We start from the raw sequence: 21,727 nt of genomic DNA, 5'->3' as shown, positions 1-21,727 counted from the left end.
TTCTCTCCCAGGGAATCTTTTTTTTTATTTATTTAATTTATTATTTTACATGTCGATCCCAGTTCCTCCCTCCCTCCCTTTCTTCCTCCTTCCCTCACTTTTACCCTCTCTGCCCTCTCACATGCACCTTAAACACCTACCCCTCCCATCCCCCCACCCCAATTCCATATGTAGGGCAATGTCATCCAGTTGGGGTCATGTAGGTCTGACAGGTCATTTGAAGTAGGGACTGGGGCTTCTCTCCTGTCTCTAGGTTAAGGCAGTTATCCTTGGGGGATGTGTTTGCAAGGTCCTTTTGTGCACCAGGGATACATCCTGGTTCCACTGTCTGAGGTACCTTAGGCTGCTCAGTCCTTCTGGCTGAGACCCATATTCCGCGGGGCCTGAGTCAGTCCTATGATGGATTCCCAGCTGGGGGCCCCAGTCTGGGGGGCCCATTAACTCCTCCTTGTTCAGGTCAGCTGTCTCTATATGTTTATGCAGCCTGATCTTGTCCTCTCCATCTGCATCTGGGTTCTACTTCGACTCAGTGTTTATGTTTGCTTCTGTTTCCAACAGGTATTAGATGAGTCTCCCTGGGAATCTTACAGGTCTATCCTATCACAGTTATCTGAATTCCAATATTCACAACAAGATTCCAAATTCCCCTCTGCCCAGTTGTCCCACTGTTTATTCATGTGTTCACATTGGAAAAATTGAAATTCAGTTTAGAACTTAACCATCTTTCCATTCTTTTCTTTGCTCTATATCTTAGCTTGTTGGAGATATCTTTAAGGGTCTTGAAACATCGATTTTCCTCAATCCCACTAAAAACTCTGTACTCTGATCCATATCCATCTCTCAAAAAGCTAGTGTAGTGGGGATGAATAGATAACTCAATTAATAAAGCACTTCCCTTGCGAGCTTGAGATCCTGGACTACATCTTCAGAACTCATAAGAAAAGGTGGGTAGCTTGGCTTGCATTTTCTTTTGTTGATCCAAAGCTAGGGAGTTGGAGGCAGGAAAGTCCTGGGGGAAACACTGCTAGAGAGTCTAGTAAACTTAGTGTGTTCCAGAAAATAGAGGCATGTCTCAAGAAAAAAATGTATACAGTACAAGAAGAAAAACACCCAAGATTTTTCTCTAGCCTAAATATGCATGTACAAATGTGAACATGTGTCCTATGCATATTCACTTGTGCATACATGAACACATACACACATGTATTCACACACACAACATTTTATAGCATTTGTATATGTGTTCTTATTTATAATTTCTATTATTTTATCCATCTTCATGCCTAGATATTGTGAATTGCTAGAAATAAGGACTTTCTAAGATCTTGGTAATAATTCTGAAGTTGAAACACTTAACATTTTCATGAAATTTACTGGAACACTAGCTTTCATTAGTTTGCTAGGCTTTTGCTCTTAGATTTTGCATGTAGTATCTTGTTATTTTTGTACCAATATTCAAAGATATTCTAATAATGAAAGTGAAACAGCAATTCTTCTTAGCACTTCTTAAACCTCAATGAGCTCTATTTTTACAGAAAGACTCCACTAGCTACTGAAATGAAAGTGTCAGGATTCTAGCACCTAGGCCAAAAAATTTTGTAGGGGAGGTTTTCTAGTCTAAAACCAAGATTTAAGTCAAGAGCAGATTCTTTTTTTTTTTGGCAGGGGGCAGAACTTGGATGCTTCAGGAAAGGAAAATGCCTGCATTTTAGGAAAATAGTTAAAAGTTCTCATTCATTTTTACAAACAAGTTATTTTATAAATTCAGGATAAAATATAGTAATTGATGATTTTATAAGCCTTGAACATAACCATTTTTTTTTACTTCCACATATTCTTCCCATTGTTACCTAGAAAAATTCTCCAATGCCTCCATTTTCCTTAAGAATCTACTGTGCACAAATTTTTAATCTACACACACAGGAGAATATATATATTTTCGGTGAGGTATGTTCTTGTGTATGTTATGAATATATGATTCTCTTATTGGTCGATGAATAAAGCTGTCTCAACCAATGGACTCGCAGGATTTATCTAGGCAGGAAATCCAAGCACGGATAGAGAAAGGTAGTATGTGAAGACAAGGAGATGCTATGTTGCTACCGAGGAAGCGACAGGTATCACCGATAAGCTAAGAACATGTTGAGATACACAAAATAATAGAAACTGGTTAATAATTAAGAGAGAGATAACCAATAAGAAGCCTGAGCCATCAGCCAAACAGTATATAATTAATATAAGCCTCTGAGTGTTTATTTGAGACTAAACTGCTAATGGACTGGGTGGACAGAAATGTCTGTCTACACATATGTATTCATACAAACACACACACACACACACACACACACACCATATAAATTGAAATGATCACACTTAGGCTTATTATGCTCCCACCAAAGCCATAGATTTCTATCTCAGTAAAACCCAGGAATACGAAACTCCCTTTTAACTTCTTGGTTATGAGAGTCTAAAAGATTCTCCACCAACACTGTAGTCTATTGATTCCCTTGCTTGCCTTTCAAAAAATTAAAGTATTGTCTTATTGTTGAAGTGACTCTAAATTTTTGACAAACTATTAGAATTTCATTTAGATCTGGTCCTGGGAGCCTCCTCCCCCAAGCATAAGCTAGTAGCACCTCAACATGCTCTGTGAATTAAAAGACAGTTTTCTTCATTGGAGTGACACTAGTCATTGTTATTTCAATCATACTGTATAGCATGCCACATGCTCAGAAATAGCAGTTCAACACAGAACAGGGTCAGTGTGTGTGTGTGTGTGTGTGTGTGTGTGTGTGTGTGTGTGTGTTTTATTTTAATAGAGAGAAAACACACTAATTTGGGTGAGGGGGGAAGGATCTTGAAAGAGCTAGGAAGGGCAAAGAACACTATCAAAATATGAAAAGGTAAATTAATACATATTATTTGTGTTTATTTTGTGTGTGTGCATATTGTGGTCTGAAGGTGGAGGTTAGTATTGTAATTTGAATGTAATTGCCCACATAATCTCATAGGGACTGGCACTCTTAGGAGGTGTGGCTTTGTTGGAGTGGGTAAGGCCTTGTTGGAAGAAGTGTGTCACTGTGGGGCAGGCTTTGAGGTTTCCTATTCTTAGTATACAGTGTCTCAGTTGACTTCATGTTACTTGCAATCTACAGCACTCTCACTTCCAGCACCATGTCTGCCTGTATGCCACTATGCTCGCCATCGTGCTGATAATGCACTAAACCTCTGCAGCCATAAGCAAGCCATCCCAATTAAGTGTTCTCTTTATAAGTGTTGCGGTGCTCATGGTGACTCTTCACAGCAATAAAAACCCTAACCAAGATAGTTAGAGAGTCCCTGTTGGAGAACTTTCTCTCTTTCTCCCCTGTGGAGATCAAATTTAGGTCATCAGACTTGGCAGCAAATGCTCTTACTACAGAGCCATCCAAGAATATGATATTTTATTCCATAAAACATGATCAGCGGCTCAATTTACTTTCCTGGCTTATACCACTGCCCCCTAGATTTATCTCCAAAGCCTTGTAGGGATTTTCTGTGTTGATTCACTGGACCAGCTCCAAAAATATCCTAACTAAATGCAGAATATGACTTCTGAATGATTATTTTATTTTTGCCATTTTGCTAACACAGTGTGTCTATTACATACCTAAAACAATGAGTTAACTGGACAATTCAACTTCACTGAAACTCAATAAACTGGAAACAATTAGAGTTGGGTTTTCTTTCACGCTCAGCCTTCTCTGCCTGACACATGCCCTCATATTGTAGTCCCACCAACATTGCACATGGTTACAGAATATCTTTATGTTGCCCTGGTACAAAAAGTTTGCCAATACAAGGTTATAGTTTCATATGTGTTCTGGGGTATTATGTCAGCTATTCTGAACTACTAATTTTTCCTATTGGCTCAGTTGATTTTAAATATTAGTTTATGGGTCTATCTTATGTGGAATATTATTTTATATATGACATTATATAAAATTAGAATATGTAATTTTTAGGTTCTGTTATTTGAAGCCAAAAATCTCACTTGTGGACTGTTATCCAGGAATATAAAAGATGAGCCTTTTATTATTATTATTTTTTAACTCACACACATTATTTTGAAATGTTCTGTGCTACCAAACGTATGATTTCATAAGCTCTGACATCATAGATATATGCCATGGTTTGTTTATACTCTCACTCTTGAGAGACATTTATTGAGAATAAAATTGATAGAACTCTCAGCATTGTACGGAGATACAATATCATTTGAATTGAATAAATATCTATATTTGGAAGAGCAAGTCAAAGTTTAAATGTTTGAACTAAAGTCAAAGGGATTTTTTCCAAAGTATATTTGGAAAATATATTTAAATTTCCTGCCAGCCCCGGTAGTAGTATAATGTTTACAGTCACTTCAATGTGATTTCACACTTATTCCATAATAATTAGTGATACTGCACATCAGTGCATGGATCAGATTGTTTAAAATTTAGTACATTTTAGTGCATACAAAAGTATGTTAAGGTGACTTTATGACCTTGTAATTTAAGTTTTAAAGCATGCTTATTTATGCTTACTGGAATTCTGTGAATTCCCCTTGATGAGCTATCTCTGTCAGCATCCCAGGTCCTATTTACTTCATATTTTTAGCTGTACATCACACACACACACACACACACACACACACACACACACACACACACACAGACAAACCATATATTTATTTCATGCCTGAAAATCCTTTTTGTTTGTATTTATTAGTTTTTATCTAGATTTCTCTGCCAGTCTTTATTAAGGTATAAGTGATATGTGTACCTATTTCATGGATGTGAATTGATGAGTTCAGGACTAACATACTAAACACTAATGTTTGTAAGCACCATCCCAGATAACTACAGTGACCCATAGTATAATAAAGAACATATTAAATATTTTCCAAAGTTCTCTCGTGTCTCCCTCTTTGTAAATGAAAACACAATACTGTCCATGTGTCTTTTTTCCAGTTCTGGGTAATGTATTTAATGTTTTCACACATTAAGTAAGTGCTTTACTACTGGATTATATTCCTACCCTTTTCCTTGAAATTTTGAAGTGCATAATAATGCATTGTTAACTGCAGGCACTATGCTACAGAAGAGATATCAAGATTTCATTCATATGTCATAACCTAAACTTCATCATCAGTGAAGAACCATGTCCTGCTTCCTCCTGCACAAGGCCTAGAAATCACTATGTGTCAGTTTCTATGAATTTCACTATCATATGCACCATATGTTAGTGCCATCTGCAGAATTTTTACCAGTATGTCTCATTTCGGTTAGGAAGATAATCTCCATATTTTGTCACAAATGTTAGGGTGTCTTTTGTGTTAAAGACTTACAAACATTCCAATTGAAACATATATGGAATTTTTGTTGCCTATTAAATGGATAATACTTGGGTTGCTTACATATCTTTGTTATGTGAGTAATATTTTAGTAAGCATAGGAGCACATGCAATAAGCTTACGATTATGATTTCAGTTTATTTGGATAAAAAACAAAAACTGAAGTCTGAGGTTATGAGCCCCTCCACATCTAGCCATCTATACACTCACTAGGTAAGATGGGAGTCCTGCTCAAAAAAGACCAGAAAATGAACCATCAGTTATAGATCATGTCAGCACATTATATATATATATATATATGTGTGTGTGTGTGTGTGTGTGTACGTACACGTACATACATATGTACGTGTGATGGGAGATGTCATTCTGTATATGTTTCTCATACTGGTTAATAATAAAGCACTGTTGGCCAATAGGAAAGGAAGATAGGAGGGACTAGGAGACAAGGAGGAAATAGGAAGTAGTTAGGAGGAGTCAAGATGGAGAGTCAGGAGAGAGCTGGATGCCAGCCGCCTCCCCAGTAAGAGAAGGCCATGTGAAGATACATAGATCAGCAGAAATGGGTTAATAATTAAAGGCAGAGCTAGCCGATAAGAAACAAGTAACCAGGCCAACAGTATTGTATCAAATACAGAGTCTCTGTGTATTATTTGGGGCTGGCGCAGCAGCAAGACCAGGAGGCGGCAGGCGGAAAAACGATACTCGTTACATACGTGTACGTACACACACACACACACACACACACACACACACACATATATATAATAAAGAGTAGTGGGACATCTAAGAGCACATTTATTTTACTCTGCACATTTTTATTGTTTGAACCTAAGCATAATTTCTTCTTCAATCATGAATAGGTTATATAGAACACAGTGAAAGTAATTAACTAATTTCTGATTACGAGATCAGCATCAACTGATACCTATGCAAAAAAATGGGTATAGTAACATATGTTGCCTCCATTTTTATATTTGGGGAACACTTTTCTGTAGGTGATAAATTGTTTTCATTCTCCATAATGGTGTTCAACTTCAGTAAGTAATCTGAAAACATAGCCCTCTTTAATGCTTGTTTAAATATTTATTGGATAAGATCAGAAGCAATCTTTATTATGAGTGCTTGATTGGTGATGCTTGCCTATGGAGACATGCACTCCCAGTCAATTTTTTCCACTCATGCCACGTAGAACTGGACAATCCTTAAGCTTATGTAGGATCTGTAAGTAGCCACACCTGCTAATATCATGGTGAACACTCAAGAGAGGTCATCTACAGATTCCTATATAAGTTTGGCAAGCTCTAGTCTTGACTGCCTGCAGGGACATGTGTCTCGACTTTGTCTGATTAGAGAGACTGGGGCTTACTTTTTGTTTTCTTCTTGACTGCTGCTTTAAGTTTGTTTTTCCTTTGTAAAGCTCTTGTTTTGTTTTACTGACTACTTAGTCTATGAAAAAATATATATCCATTTTTTTATTTGTTTTAGGTCAAATAAGGGAAGGATTAATCGTGTGTGAAATCAGAAACAACTGGAAAACTGATTCAACCAGCTATTACAATTTTTTTTTGGTTTGCTAAGGGATTTATTGATTAAACAGCCAGGAAGTAAGAAGGCAATGCAAGTGTGTCAGGAGGAAGAGTATCCCTGGTTTTTAAATGTACGTAAGAGGTGGAAACTATCGTATATTTTCAAACAATAATAAAAGAAAGATAAAGATAAAGGTAGGGCAAGAATGAGGGAAGATAATATATGTTTTAATAAACTGTGTTAATGGCTTTGTTTTTTATTATTATTATTTATTTATTTTATATAACCAAGTCCATTTAAATGAAATCAAACATTTATAGACATATTTGGGAATTTGGGCGTCATTCTTTCCAAACTACTTCTTGCTGGTAAGGGGTGCTGCCATGGGGGAATCTAAGAACATGCAGAAATCATGGCTATAGTCTGTAAAGCTGCTTTGTCCAGCTGTTTTGAATGTAGGATCACCTGGTACTCTGTTTCAGGCGGTCTGGCTTGATCAAACCACATTAGTCTGGAAGGAATCCACAGCTTTTCATTTTCTGTGGAAACAAAAATAGAAATCCTTTTCCCCAGTAATTTGTCCTTGAACTTAAATTTTGAAGTCAAAGCATTTTTTTTTATTTAACTTTTTACATGTCAATCCCAGTTCACCCTCCTTCCCTCCCTGCCTCCCTCCCTTTTACCCTCTCTGCCCTCTCACATGAACCCTAACACTCCCCTCCCATCCCTCCACCCCAATTCCATATGTAGGGCAGTGCTATACAGTTGGGGTCATGTAGATCTGACAGGTAGGGACTAGGGCTTCTCTCCTGTCTCTAGGTTAAGGCAGTTATTCCTCCATGGGGGATGTATTCCCAAGGACCTTTTGTGCACCAGGGATACATCCTGGCTCCACTGTCTGAGGTCCCTTAGACTGCTCAGTCCTTCTGGCTGAGACCCATATTTAGGGGGGCCTGAGTCAGTCCCATGTTGGCTTCCCTGCTATCAGTCTGGTGGCCCATTAGCTCCTCATTTTTAAGGTCAGATGTCTTTATGTGTTTCTGCAGCCTGGTCTTGTCCTCTCCATCTGCATCTGGGTTCTACTTCAACTCAGTGTTCCATGGATAAGTTAGTTGTTGATCTCACTCTCCGGAAAGGGCATTTATGATAGCCTTTCCATTGAAGATCAAATTGTTAGTTGGGAGCAGTCTTGTAGTTCTCTAGACCTTTCTTTGTGTTCAATTTTATCTTCAAACCGATATTGGTTCCCTCTTTTATGTTCTCTCTCTCTCTCTCTCTCTCTCTCTCTCTCTCTCTCTCTCTCTCTCTCTTGTCTTCTATTCCTAACCAGGTTCAATCTTCCTGGTCCCACATGTTTTCTTTTCGTCCCCCTCATTTTCTTCTAATTCTCTCTCCATTTGTGCCCCCCCCACTTCCCGTGAGCTCTGGAGGACTTCTCCCTTCCCACTTCTGTGAGGGACATTATATGAATCTCTTAGAATACACCTTGTGTATTCTAGTTCCTCTGGTGGTGTGAATTATAGGCTGGTGATCCTTTGCTCTAGGTCTAAAATCCATATATGAGTAAGTACATACTGTGTTCCTCTTTTTGTGACTGGGTTACCTCATTCAGGATGGTTTCTTCAAGTGCCATCCACTTCCCTGCGAATTTCAAGATACCATTATTTTTTCTCTGCAGAATAGTATTCCACTGTGTAGATGTGCCACATCTTCATTAACCATTCTTCAATTGAGGGACATCTAGGTTGCTTCCAGGTTCTTGCTGTTACAAATAGTGCTGCTATGAACATAGTTGAACAGATGTCTTTGTTGCATGGATGTGAATCCTTTGGGTATATGTCTAAGAGGGGGATTGCCGGGTCCTGTGGTAAACTAATTCCCATTGTCCTGAGGAACCGCCATACTGATCTCCAAAATGGCTGTATGAGTTTGCACTCCAACCAGCAGTGGAGGAGTGTTCCCATTTCTCCACATCCTCTCCAACATGAGTCATCATTAGTGTTTCTAATTTTAGCCATTCTGGCAGGGGTAAGATGGTATCTCAAAGTTGTTTTGATTTGCATTTCCCTGATAGCTAAGGATGTGGAGCATTTTCTTAAGTGTCTTTCAGCCTTTTTGATTTCCTCTATTGAGAATTATTTCTTCAGTTCTGTACCCCATTTTTTAATGGGGTTAGTTGGTGTTTTGTTGACTAGTTTCTTGAGTTCTTTGAATATTTTGGAGATCAGCCCTTTGTCTGATATAGGATTAGTGAAAATCTTTTCCCAGTCTGTGGGCTGCCATTTGGTCTTGTCCACTGTGTCCTTTGCCCTACAGAAGCTTCTAAGTTTGAAGAGGTCCCATTTATTAATTGTTCTCTCAGTGTCTGTGCCCCTGGAGTTATGTTCAGGAAGCAGTCTCCTATACGAATTTGTTCAAGGGTACCTCCTACTTTCTCTTCTAAGAGGTTTCATGTGGCTGGATTGATGTTGAGATCTTTGATCCATTTGGACTTGAGTTTTGTGCATGGTGACAGACATGGGTCTATCTGCAGTCTTCTACACACCCTCATCCAATTGTGCCAGCACCATTTGTTGAAGATGCTGTCTTCGCCCCATTGTATAATTTTAGCTGTTTTTGTCAAAAATCAGGTGTTCATAGGTGTGTGGGTTAATGTCAGGATTTTCAATTCGATTCCATTGGTCTACCTGTCTATTTTTGTGCCAATACCAGTCTGTTTTCAGAACTATAGCTCTGTAGTAGAGCTTAAAGTCAGGAAAGGTGATGCCTCCTGAAGTTCTTTTATTGTATAGGGTTATTTTGGCTATCCTGGGTCTTTTGTTTTTTCCATATAAAGTTGATTATTATCCTTTCAAGTCAGTGAAGAATTGTGGTGGGATTTTAATGGGGATTGCATTGAATCTGTAGATTGCTTTTGGCAAGATTGCCATTTTTACTATGTTTATCCTACCTATCCAAGAGCATGGGAGATCTTTCCATTTTCTGGTATCTTCTTTAATTTCTTTCGTTAGAGCCACAAAGTTCTTGTTATATAGGTCTTTTACTTGTTTGGTAAGCATTACACCAAGATACTTTATGTTGCTCGTGGCTATTGTAAAGGGTGATGTTTCTCTGATTTCTTTCTCTGTCTTTTTGTCGTTTGAAAAAAGTGGAGCTACTGATTTTTTTGAGTTTATCTTGTATCCTGCAATTTTGCTGAAGGTGTTTATCAGCTGTAGGAGTTCCCTGGTAGAGTTTATTGGGTAACTTATGTAAACTATCATATCATCTGCAAATAGAGACAGTTTGACTTCTTCCTTTCCAATTTGGATCCCCTTTATCTCCTTTTGTTGTCTTATAGCATTAGCTAGAACTTCTAGTACGATATTGAAGAAATTTGGAGAGAGAGGGAAGCCTTGTCTTGTTCCTGATTTTAGAGGAATTGGCCTATGTTTCTCTCTACTAAGTTTGATGTTGGCAATTGGTTTGCTGTATATTGCGTTTATTATATTTAGGTATGTTACTGTTATCCCTGACCTCTCCAAGTCCTTTGTCATGAAAGAGTGTTGAATTTTGTTGAAGGCTTTTTCAGCATCTATGGAGATAATCATATGGTTTTTCTTGTTCTGTTTGTTTATATGGTGGGTCACGTTGATAGATTTTCATATGTTAAACCATCCCTTCATTCCAGGGATGAAGCCTACTTGGTCATGGTGGATGATTTCTCTGATGTATTCTTGAATTCGGTTTGCCAGTATTTTATTGAGTATTTTTGCATCGATGTTCATCAGGGATATTGGTCTGTAGTTTTCTTTCTTAGTTGTGTCTTTGTGAGGCTTAGGTACCAAGGTTATTATGGCCTCATAAAAAAAGTTTGGCAATGAACCTTCTGTTTCTATTTTGTGGAAGATTTTGAGGAGTAGTGGTATTAGTTCTTCCTTGAATATCTGGTAGAATTCTGCAATGAGTCCATCTGGCCCTGAACTTTTTTTGGTTGGAAGGGTTTTAATGATTGCGCTTTTACAACTTTTGTATGTTTTGACAGGTCTAAGCATAAAATCTGAAAGGGCTTTTCTAAATAATCAAATGTGTAGAATTGCTGGCAAGTGTCTACCAACCCCTTGCATTAATATGATGAATGAGTTTTGTAGATGACTCTATCCCTCCTAGTCTAGAGTTTAAGGAAAATCAGTGCTGATTTTATGAATTGCCTTCCTTTAGAAAGGGCTTTCCAAATCTTCTTGAACAGTCCTGGAGGAAGCATAACCAACGATGTTAAGGGTATGAACACAGCTTCAAGTACAGAACATCACTTTCTCCTGTGAATAGATACCCTTAGACAGTTGTCTGTGGAAGGTCTAATCTAAAACAGCAAAGAGATGTGCCCAGACAAATGAAGTCTTGAAATTCTTCCATGAACACAAGCACATTAATGTGGAATTGATATTGTAAAAAAATTTGGACAGTTCACATTTACTTATTAAACTTAATATAATATTTAACATGGTGTAGGTATTTATAAATATAGAATGATAAATATAGATATTTTGTAAATACAGACTTCAACAACTAGTTTCTTTTAAAGACTAGTTTCACATTGTTTCTATAATAAAGTACTCTGTAACTAGGATCTATAAGAGAACGTTTGTTATTTTATTCAGTCTACATTTTTTTAACTTTCAATTGAAATGGTTTCTTCAGTCTTCAACAGAGTATGTATAAGATGCTAAAAGAAAGTATTAAATTTCTCTACAGAGATGGGTAGAAAATATAACTCTAACATTCATATGTTTTAATGATCCTTATGGTTTCTGAAATTAAGAGTGTTGTAGCTTTGGAATATCTCGTTTAAAGGTCTTAAACTTGATGACTATCAAATATAGTGTGCAAATATCATATCCCCAGAATACAATGTTGAGTCAGATCTTGTGATATCCTAAACTCAAAGAATTCATGATGTCTGGTAAGAATGATATGCGTATAGTTAGTTGCAATAAACTGACACAATTTTGATAGTCTTCAGTGTGTATACATTACATTATAGTGATTCTGTTTAATCATGGGGGATTGCTTAATTCTTGAGCCATAAATCAGAAGCAAAACAGAATTTATCAAACCAGTGACTCTGAAGTAAAGCATCCACACAGCTCAGGCAAATTGTTGTTGGAGAAAATGTACGAGTACCCGGCTGTGCTTGCTAGCTATTACTATTATATTGGATTATATCAAGTGGCCAAGATAAACTATGTTCACTGAAAGTGCCTAATTTAACTAGATTGTCTTTATTAACAAGGCCCTATTAAGTGGTTTCAGCTGTAATAGCATTTGAGTTCCATTAGGGTTTGAAGTGATTTAGAAATCCAAGTTATTTTTTAAAAATTAGATTTCAGGATGGTAGATAATTAGTAAATACTAGGTGGAAGTTGCAAATTTGTGCTCAGTGGTGGAAATGGGCAGAAACGTGTTGCTGTTGAACCACAAACATTTTTAAAGTGTGATAAAAAATATTTAAGTATTTTTTAAAAAGATTACATTTGGTATGGTAACATGTGAATACAAAATTAAATTAATTATATACTCTTAAATGATGGTAAAGATGAGGTATATTTTATTTGTTTGCTCTCAAGTGCAAACTACTTTTAATTAGTTCTTTCAATGTGAAATTTCTAAATGTATTTCTAAAATAGGAAAAGAAACATTTATATAAAGCATGACCTGTTATTACTCTTTTGAAGATAATTAGGCAATAGAATTTTGAATTAATGTTAAGTAGAGAAGATAATGCCAGGCTTCTTAAATCAATATCAGAAAATAGATCAAAACAAAGTTATTTTACTCTTATTTATTTAAATATTTCCTATATTGTACAAGTGTTTTCTGGGCTGCTACAAAGCAGTCTGCATTCTTGTCTGTCTGTTTGTTTGTTTTATTTTGTTTTGCAAGACAGGGTTTCTCTGTTTAGCCCTGTCTGTCCTGAAACTCACTGCGTAGACCAGGCTGGCCTAGAACTCACAGAGATCAGCCTGCCTCTGCCTCCTGAGCACTGGAATTAAAAGCATGCACCAACACCACCCAGATGCAGTCAGCAGTCTTTAAAACTCTAACTGTATGATAATAAGAAAGACAGGAATCATTTTTACTTGATGTTGTGAATTGATATCAAGTAGTGACATTTGTTAAGTTCCAGAAAAGAAACTTCAAGGAACAAAATTTAAATCAACTCTTGGATGACATTATAGAAGTTGAAAGACTTTCCAACTCAACCTGTGAGTTACAAACTAACTAGATTTGGAAACAATTTACAGTGATGGTTAGATAAAAATAGATATTGACTGTGGTCATCCAACTGTGTAATATAATATTAGATCCTATACTTCTCATTTTCTTGCATGTCTATAACCATTGAACAGCCTCTACATATGTACCCCACACTCTCCCTGAATTTTATAAACTTCCAAAAGATTAGTCATTTTATGTATACATATTGTATGTTGTAGGCAAGGAATCCTATCCTTAGCTGTTAGTTAGAGAGAAAGATAGACAGGGAGAGAGAGACAGAGAGAGAATGATGGAAATGGTGAGGAAGGAGAGACTGAGAGACACTAATAGAGAGAGAGAAGGAGAGAGAGAGAGAGAGAGAGAGAGAGAGAGAGAGAGAGAGAGAGAGAGAGAGAGAGAGACAGAGGTGAGAAGGGAGGAATGGAAATTGGCAAAGTTTTCTGAATACTAGTGGATTGAGCATGTTCTGGAGAGTGGTCACTCTCCCAAGAGTATATTGGCAGTGCTATTTGGAGTTTATGGTTTTAAAAGACAATGGGGACATGAATTTGTAAGGGTGTATATTGGGGTAGGCCAGAGAGGAGTTGGGTGAAGGAGGTGGATATCAAAATATAATGTGTGGAATTCTAAAAAAATATAAAACAATGATGGAACCCAATATCAAAATATAATGTATGGAATTCTAAAAAAAAATATAAAACAATGATGAAACCCACTTTATGAGACACATATTATGTTTTTGTAGGAGCTGTCCATTACTTTGTTTTAGGTTTAGTAATACAAATAAAAATTATTATTGTGTCTTGTAGGGCTTTTTTTTCCATTACAAATGTGTAGTACAGAATGGTAGAAATAAATGTGTGACAAATTTTGGACAGAGAAGGCTTTGTTTTGTTTTGGCAGTAAGAAACAGAGTGTGTGCAACTAAACAGTATGTGTTTTAAAATATTCACTGATAACTACAGGCAACACAAAGAACCTAATAAATTCTCAAATGATACAAGACAGTAAATTATTATTTTCATAGGTCTGATGTTACATATGCTCAGCACTCTTTATAGAATAATACTGCATTAATCATTAGGGTTCTCTGTTGGCTTTGTATTTTAAAACTTAACCTTGCTCCAACAACAGAATGGAAAGGAATCAGTACCGCAAGATATCTAATTATTGTCGCTATTGTTTTTAAAACATTGTCTGGAAGAGAGGCTAAAACATACAGAAAAATTCAAATTAAAGTTGAAAGCATTTTCTGCTTTCCTTGAGTGGGATTTTAATTATGCAATGGATTGATTTGTTGTTCCTTGAAAAAAAAAATCTTTAAGTGATCATTTCAGTATAACAGGTCCAAACTTTAAATACTAATGAAGGCTTTTCTCAGGAAGCAAAGCTCTGATCAGTAATATAAATTAGTTTTTATTTAACAACTCTCCCTCTATAGATTACATTCATGACAACATATAAGTTCTTATCTATGAAACTACACAGCTGCCATCTACCTACTATTATCGGACCCTGACTGCTCCGTGAGTGCTTATTTGATCAATTAAAGAAATCACTAACAAAAGATACACAATTATTTTCCTATCTTTCATATTTTGGAAAAAAAACTTAACTAAAGCAGATCAGATCAAAACTTTGAGGTTAGGACTACATTGTTGTAGTAGAGGAGTAACTGATTGTGGCAAGAAGTCAGGAGACAAGTTCATATATAAAAACAGGAGAAACTGATGCTCTAATTCTTTCTTATTTGCAAGCTGGGCTGCTATCAAATTGTAATGCCCATCTGTTTGTTGTTTACTGATTTATTTATTCCTGAAATGAAGTAGCCCAGGAACTTTTTGAGTATTTAGACTCCTAAAGAAGCCACACTTACTGGGATTAAAAAAAATACTGATACTGTAAAGAGTGTGTGTATTTTATTAATCTCTCTCTGAAGTGTGTAACATTGGAGGAAGTTGGGGATTATGCCTGGTTCTATTATTGGAATAGTTAGTGCTACAGAGAAAATCAGCATCAGGACAAGGAGACTTGTCCAAAACCTACAGGGTACAGATGGCACAGGACAGTAGTGCAATCTGCAGTCAGAATGATGGCAACCAGGATCTGAGCTTTTGCAACATTTCTTCATGTTAGGAGCCTTTATTCCTAGTCTCATCTTGTTCACTGTCAAGGGGATTTTATTTTATTTTATTTATTTTTTTAATATTTCATGTAACTAGCAGTATCTCTTATGAAATTCCCCTAAAAGAATAACATGAAACATGGAAAAATCTATCCATTGAAATATTTAGATAAATACTGTAATAGTTAAAAGGGGACCATAATTTATAATATGAAATATTTGAGAAGTTATAGATTTTTGTTTTCAGAAGAAAAGATTTTCAAGGCAAGTTCAATTTATTGTGACCATAGACTGTGTTACACTCTGCTCAAATCAATTGTCTTTATAAGAAATGCCCACCCATCAGAAAGGCAAAATTCTCAGCTTCCTTGACTTGTAGAAGTCAGTGTAAGCTCTCAAAGTTCTCACAAAGTAAATATGGAGAGGGAAAGAATTATGAATATTTTAAAGTTTTTGCTTTATTACTTTTTATTTCATTGGGTGTTTTCCAAATGGCCAACACAGGAATATAAGTGTATTACAAATAAGTGTTCTGTTATTATCAATTTGGTGTCCACATTGTAGAAGTATTTAGTTAAACCTAAATATTCTGGCTGGCTTAGAGTGAAAATATCTTCAGGAGTTTTAGGTGTCTAAACTTCTTTTGAGGTTTTTCTTTGCTCTATTTCAATTCTTAAAGATGATATTAATTCTTATTGTACTCTTCTTTGTCAATATCTATACTAAGTAAATCTGTATGAATTTTTAAAAAGTAATTTTAAGTTTTAAATTATATATAAAATTAATTCTTTCTACATAGAGGGATACTCCCTCAGCTTAGACACATGGGGGAGAGCCTGGGCCCTTTTCCAAATGATATGACAGACTTTGAAGACTCCCCATGGAAGGCCTCACCCTCCCTGGGGAGCCAAAAAAGGGGATGGGATGGGGGTTGGTGGGGTAATAGGGAGGACTGGAGGGTGTGGGAACTGGGATTGTTATGTAAAAAAGCTTATTTCACATTTAAATAAAAGAAATTATAAAAATGAATATTTTAAAGGAACAAAATATTTACCTTTCATTTGTAATAGTCCAACTAGTCTAGTTATACTTGTCTTATAAATTGGTTAAAAATCTAGAGGTTGTAACATTATGTGGCCCAGGCCAGGCCTTAAGGTCAAGGCAGATCACTAAAATAGGAGGGACTTATTTTAGCATGCAGGTCACATGTGGCCAAATTTTACTATTTTAGAGGTACTAGTTGGTATTAAGAACAAATGAGATAAATACAAAATTAAATGCAAATATGTGTTCATAAAAATATATATAAAGAAAATCGAGATAATACCAAGCTACAGAAACCCACAGAGACAGCTGACCTGAACAAGGGGGAGCTAATGGACCCCCAACTGATAGCTGGGGAACCAGCATTGGACCAACTCAGACCCCCTGAATGTGGGTCTCAGTTAGAAGGCCTGGGCAGGCTAAGGGACCTCAGACAGTGGAACCAGGATGTATCCCTGGTGCACAAAAGGACTTTGGGAGCACATTCCCCATGAAGGGACACTCCCTTAGCCTAGAGGCAGGGGGGGGGGGGAGTGCCCAGTCCCTACTTCAAATGACTTGACAGATTTTGTTGATCCCTCCTGGAAGGCATCACCCTCTCTGTGGAGTGGGGGTGGGGTGGGATGGGAGGAGATGAGAGGGATGGAGGGAGGGACAGAGGAAGATGGAACTGGAATCAATATGTAAAATTAAAAAAAAAAGATTGATATAAAAATAAGAATGCAGTAATAGCTTAAGATATAATGCCACCACTCAAGATCGTAGAGTTGGATTTTTCTTTATGGTGGTAGCTCACAAGAATGACATGGTGACTTATTATTAAGTAAGAAAGTTTGGGTTATGGCTTGGCTTGTCACATTAACTCTAATAACTTAAATTAATCCATTTTTTATTAGCTATGTTTTGCCTCTTGGCTTTTTATGTCTCTTTCTTCTTGCACCTGCTATTTCCTCTACGTGACCTCTGGCCTCTTTCCCACACCTACATTCATCTTCTCTTCTTTCTCTGCTTGGGAGTCCAGCCTAACCTCTTCATGCCTAGCTATTGGATATTAATCTTTCTATTAAAACAGTCAGAAGGTACCTTGGCAAAGACACATCTTCACAGTGTACGAAAAAGATTATTTCACAAAAAAGGTCTCAAATTTAAAGCATGACTCTCTATCCTAATTGTCTTTCTTTATGATCATAATCATCATTATGTGAAAGATATCATTTATTAAAATAGTGTTAAAGTGTAGCTCTCTTACCCATATGCAAATATAGACAAAATCAAGTGGACTCAATACTGGGGGAGGGACCAAGTGGAGGGAGGGAGATGGATGGATGGATGAACAGACAGGCATAATAGAATAAAGTTGAGAGGGGATACTAGAGGTGGTGGTGATCCGAGAGTAAATGGAGAGGAGGGAATGAACAGTCATAAACTCTGAAATCTCTGTACTATAGGTGCATCCATTGTATCTAATAACCATCCTGTGGAAGAGGAGACTAATTTTGTAAATCTTCCTTAGCCAATTTTTAGGTACAAACCATACTTAAACAAAGTGTGTATATCTATATATGATTTGGTATTTACTTGAGCCAATCATGCAAAGTGCTGATAACTGGACATGGAGATCTGTGGTACTCTCTGGGTCCTTCAGTGAAGAGAAGTCTGTATGCATTGTGTCCATAATTCAAAACATCACTTTATCAAGCAGGTCAGTAACCAAGGGTGTCTCTCCTTTTGTGTGGTCCGATCTTATCACTTACATCATATCACTTGCTTTCAGCCTGTTCTACACTATGTTCTTCTCCTTACAACTGAAAGAGTCTTAGAGTATGTGAAATAAGAACTTTCTCAGTGACATTTCTGTTAGAACTAATTCTAAAGCCTAGTGGTAGCAATGCATGCATACCTTTAATCCAAGCAGTAGTTAGCAGAGGCAGGCAGATGTCTGTGAGTTCAAGGTCAGCCTAGTCTATAGAATAAGTTTCAGTACAGCTAGGACTATTACACAGAGGAGCCCTATCTCAAAAACCAAAATTAATAATAATTCTGAGAATTTGCAAATGAAATGTTAAAAAATAAATGTACTCTCAGCTTGAAAAAAAATGTACTTGCAAACTGGATTTTATGAAAATATCTTATTTGTCTTTCCATTCTAAAATGAGTTGTTTTAAAAGATTCCATTGAGATCATTTTTCTTAAAATGTGACTAGATATTGAATATGTCAGATTACTCATTAAGCTTAATATCAATTTACCAAATACATGATTTAGTGAATGGATTTTCAAGAACCAATGCTATTGCTGACATAATTTCTCTTCATATTTCATCTAGAAAAGTAACATGTTTGCACCTTTTGGCATAATATCAAATGTGATGATATACTTTTATACTATTATTTCTAAAGTCATATTTTAAAGTCACAGTTTTAATCTTATTACTAGAAACATAATATCTGGAGATAAATTGAGTGCTTTTCATTTGAATCATTACTTTTATGTAGCAGAATGTAAGATAACATATAACAAATAATATTTGAAAATCATAAAATGATTTCATGCTTAGTAAAGGAAAGATTCATATGTGTTAGTGCTTGTGGTTATGCAAACATTGGATTCTTAGAAAGTTTAATACAGTTGTTCATCTGTGTGAATACTTAATACCAAAATCTATAATCACTCAAGTATAAGCAGCATGCACAAAAGTTCCCTATGACTTTTAATAATAGTAATAAATGTTGCCAACTTCTTTCTTAAACGATGCATATCACTACCTTTGTACTATTAGTTTTTCAAGATAGCTGTTTGGATTACTTGAATTTTAGAGAAGTATCAGGGAAAGAGTCAGGGAAAAAATGAATTAGGGGAGTAACCCTGGAGGAGATTTGCTGAAAACAAACTTCCTTTAAGCAGATACATTCTAAGCTCCACTGAGCTGACAATATGCTTCCCAAAGAGTTGGTAAGTGAAAAAGTTTTGCGAGGTCAATTGAGTGAGTTGGTATAAACTTGGAAAAGTAGCGTCCCTCAAAAGGACAAACAAAACCTTGCAAAGAACAAATTTAGCTAAAAGAAAGAAAAAAGAGTTCAAAATGAACAATTGTAAGAACAAGAATTTTAAAAAGAATAAACTAAAAGACTCTAATTTAAAAGTCCAAGGAAATGGTGAGTATATTGTAAAATCAATTATAATCTAAAAATTCAGGGAAAAGGTGAATATTTTGTGAGAATAAACTATGCAAATATTTTATTTGTAATTATGTCATGTATTCATAATTGTTAGCTTCATGTCACTGAACAAATAATGCATAGCACATAGTGGAATTAAAAAGTATGCAAGATGTTGAAAAATTATATATATATATGTATATATATATATATGTATATATACACATATGTATTCATAAAAAACCATACATCATTATAGAACAGGCTTAAATTTCCTCCTTTGTCCAAGTGAACCTTGTGTTTACTATAATTGGTTCGTTGTTTATAAAGAATAGATATTTTGAGTTTAAGGTTATTTTAATTAAGAAAAATTTACTCAACAAACTAACTAGAACATACAATATTAAAATTAGTTTAATTTTAATTTAAAAGACAAAAAACCAACAAAAACCAAAACAAAACAGTTTGACAAAAAAAAAAAAATTATTTAAAAATGTTGTCATCCTTGCGCAGAGGCCATGCTAATCTTCTCTGTATTGTTCCAATTTTAGTATATGTGCTTCATGGGTCTCAGTTAGAAGGCCTGGCAGTCTAATGGACCTCTGACAGTGGAACCAGGATGTATCCCTGGTGCACAAAAGGACTGTGGGAGCACATTCCCCATGAAGGGATACTCCCTTAACATAGAGTCAGGAGGGAGGGCCTAGTCCCTACTCCAAATGACTTGACAGATTTTGTTGATCCCTCCTGGAAGGCATCACCCTCCCTGTGGAGTGGGGAGAGGGAATGGGATGGGAGGGTGGGTGAGGGGCATTGGAAGGAAGGAGAGAGGGAGAGGAAACTGGGATCCATATGTAAAATAAGAAAAAATAAATAAATAAAAAAATAAAAGAAAAATATATGAAACAGAACTGGTAAGAAAATTGGTAGTTTTTCACACTTGGTCCTAAGCTACAAGAGAGATGGGTTACTGAAATTGAAAGTATGGCTTGATTCTCACATTTCTTTTCTTTTTTAAATATTTGCTTATTTGGGAGGTGGTGGCTTGGACATTTGATCCCAGCACTCGGGAGGCTGATGCAGGCAGATCTTTGTGAATTTGAAACCAGTCTGATCTACAAAGTGAAAGAATTCCAGTATAGCTAGAGCTGTTATGTAGAGAAAACCTATCTCAAAAAAAAAAAAAAAAAAAAAAAAAAAAAAAAAAAAAAAGAAAAGAAAAGAAAAGAAAAAGAAAAAGAAAGAAAGAAAGAAAAGAAAGGAAGGAAGGGAGGAAAGAAAGATTTCCTTCATTTTTATGTGTTAAGTGTGTGTGTCTGGGGGTATTTACGGGGACTGTGTGTGTAGGCATCCATGGACATATGAAGAGGGCATCAGATGCTGTGGGATAGGAGTTACAGGTAATTGTGTGATACCACATTGGTGCTGAGAACCCATCTTAGAGATTCTGTAAGAGCAGCAAGTACTTTTAACCCCCTGAGCAGTTGGTCTCTCCAGCACTGTTCCACACTTAACTGACCTTAGCCTTACCTTGCTGTGATGAAATGAATTTCAAATCATGTCAGTTTTCATTCTTTAGATGAAATTTGATGATTTTTCTCAGCTGACACTTTGAAAGTCACAAGTGTGAAAAAGTCAGAGAAATGAGATTTTAAGGGAAAATATACTGTGCTGATTTAATTAGGCATCCTTACACTATAATAATCAAAATTCCATATTAGGAAGGACACTTCATTTTAAGGATTTCTGCTCTTGTAATCTTTTGTGATGATAGAGAAAAAGGGAAAGGCCAGTTAGTTATTGAAGATCTCTCATTTATTATTGTTTCTTAGTATAACATAAAATAAATATGCTTTGCTTGTGCTTATTTAAAATGAAATGTGAGAAAAAAGAGAAACTTTCATGTCTAGTTATAATTTTCCTGTTAATTATCACTGGGCTATTATGAAATTAAAATACATTCCACTTTTTTATATCCTAGGCAGGCAATATTCTGCAGTTTCATTCTTTGACATCTAATCCCAATTTTTAAGCAATCAAATCAATGAGCAATCCCCTTGAATAAACGGAGATATATGATAGATATTTAAAGCCTGAAGCTTGAGTTTTGTTCATGACCCCAACAGTCAGGAAAATATTCCTCAACAATTAAAATACTAGAGCTATGTTTTAGGAAATAGACGTGTTAGTTGAGATGGAGATAGAGACAGAGGAACAGAGAGAGAGAGAGAGAGAGAG

General features: G+C 36.1%; 1 non-coding gene across 1 annotated transcript; it reads right to left on the bottom strand.

Annotated features, from left to right (window-relative positions):
* Window positions 1-19,957: 19,957 nt before the first annotated feature.
* On the bottom strand, window positions 19,958-20,061 carry LOC127227576 (U6 spliceosomal RNA). Its single transcript, XR_007834995.1, has one exon. It is a non-coding gene; the product is annotated as a U6 spliceosomal RNA (small nuclear RNA).
* Between the last annotated feature and the right edge of the window lie 1,666 nt (window positions 20,062-21,727).

The sequence above is a fragment of the Phodopus roborovskii genome, unplaced genomic scaffold, assembly GCF_943737965.1.
Source record: "Phodopus roborovskii unplaced genomic scaffold, PHOROB, whole genome shotgun sequence".
Classification (NCBI taxonomy): Eukaryota; Metazoa; Chordata; class Mammalia; order Rodentia; family Cricetidae; genus Phodopus; species Phodopus roborovskii.
This window is presented reverse-complemented; position numbering and strand designations above follow the sequence as displayed.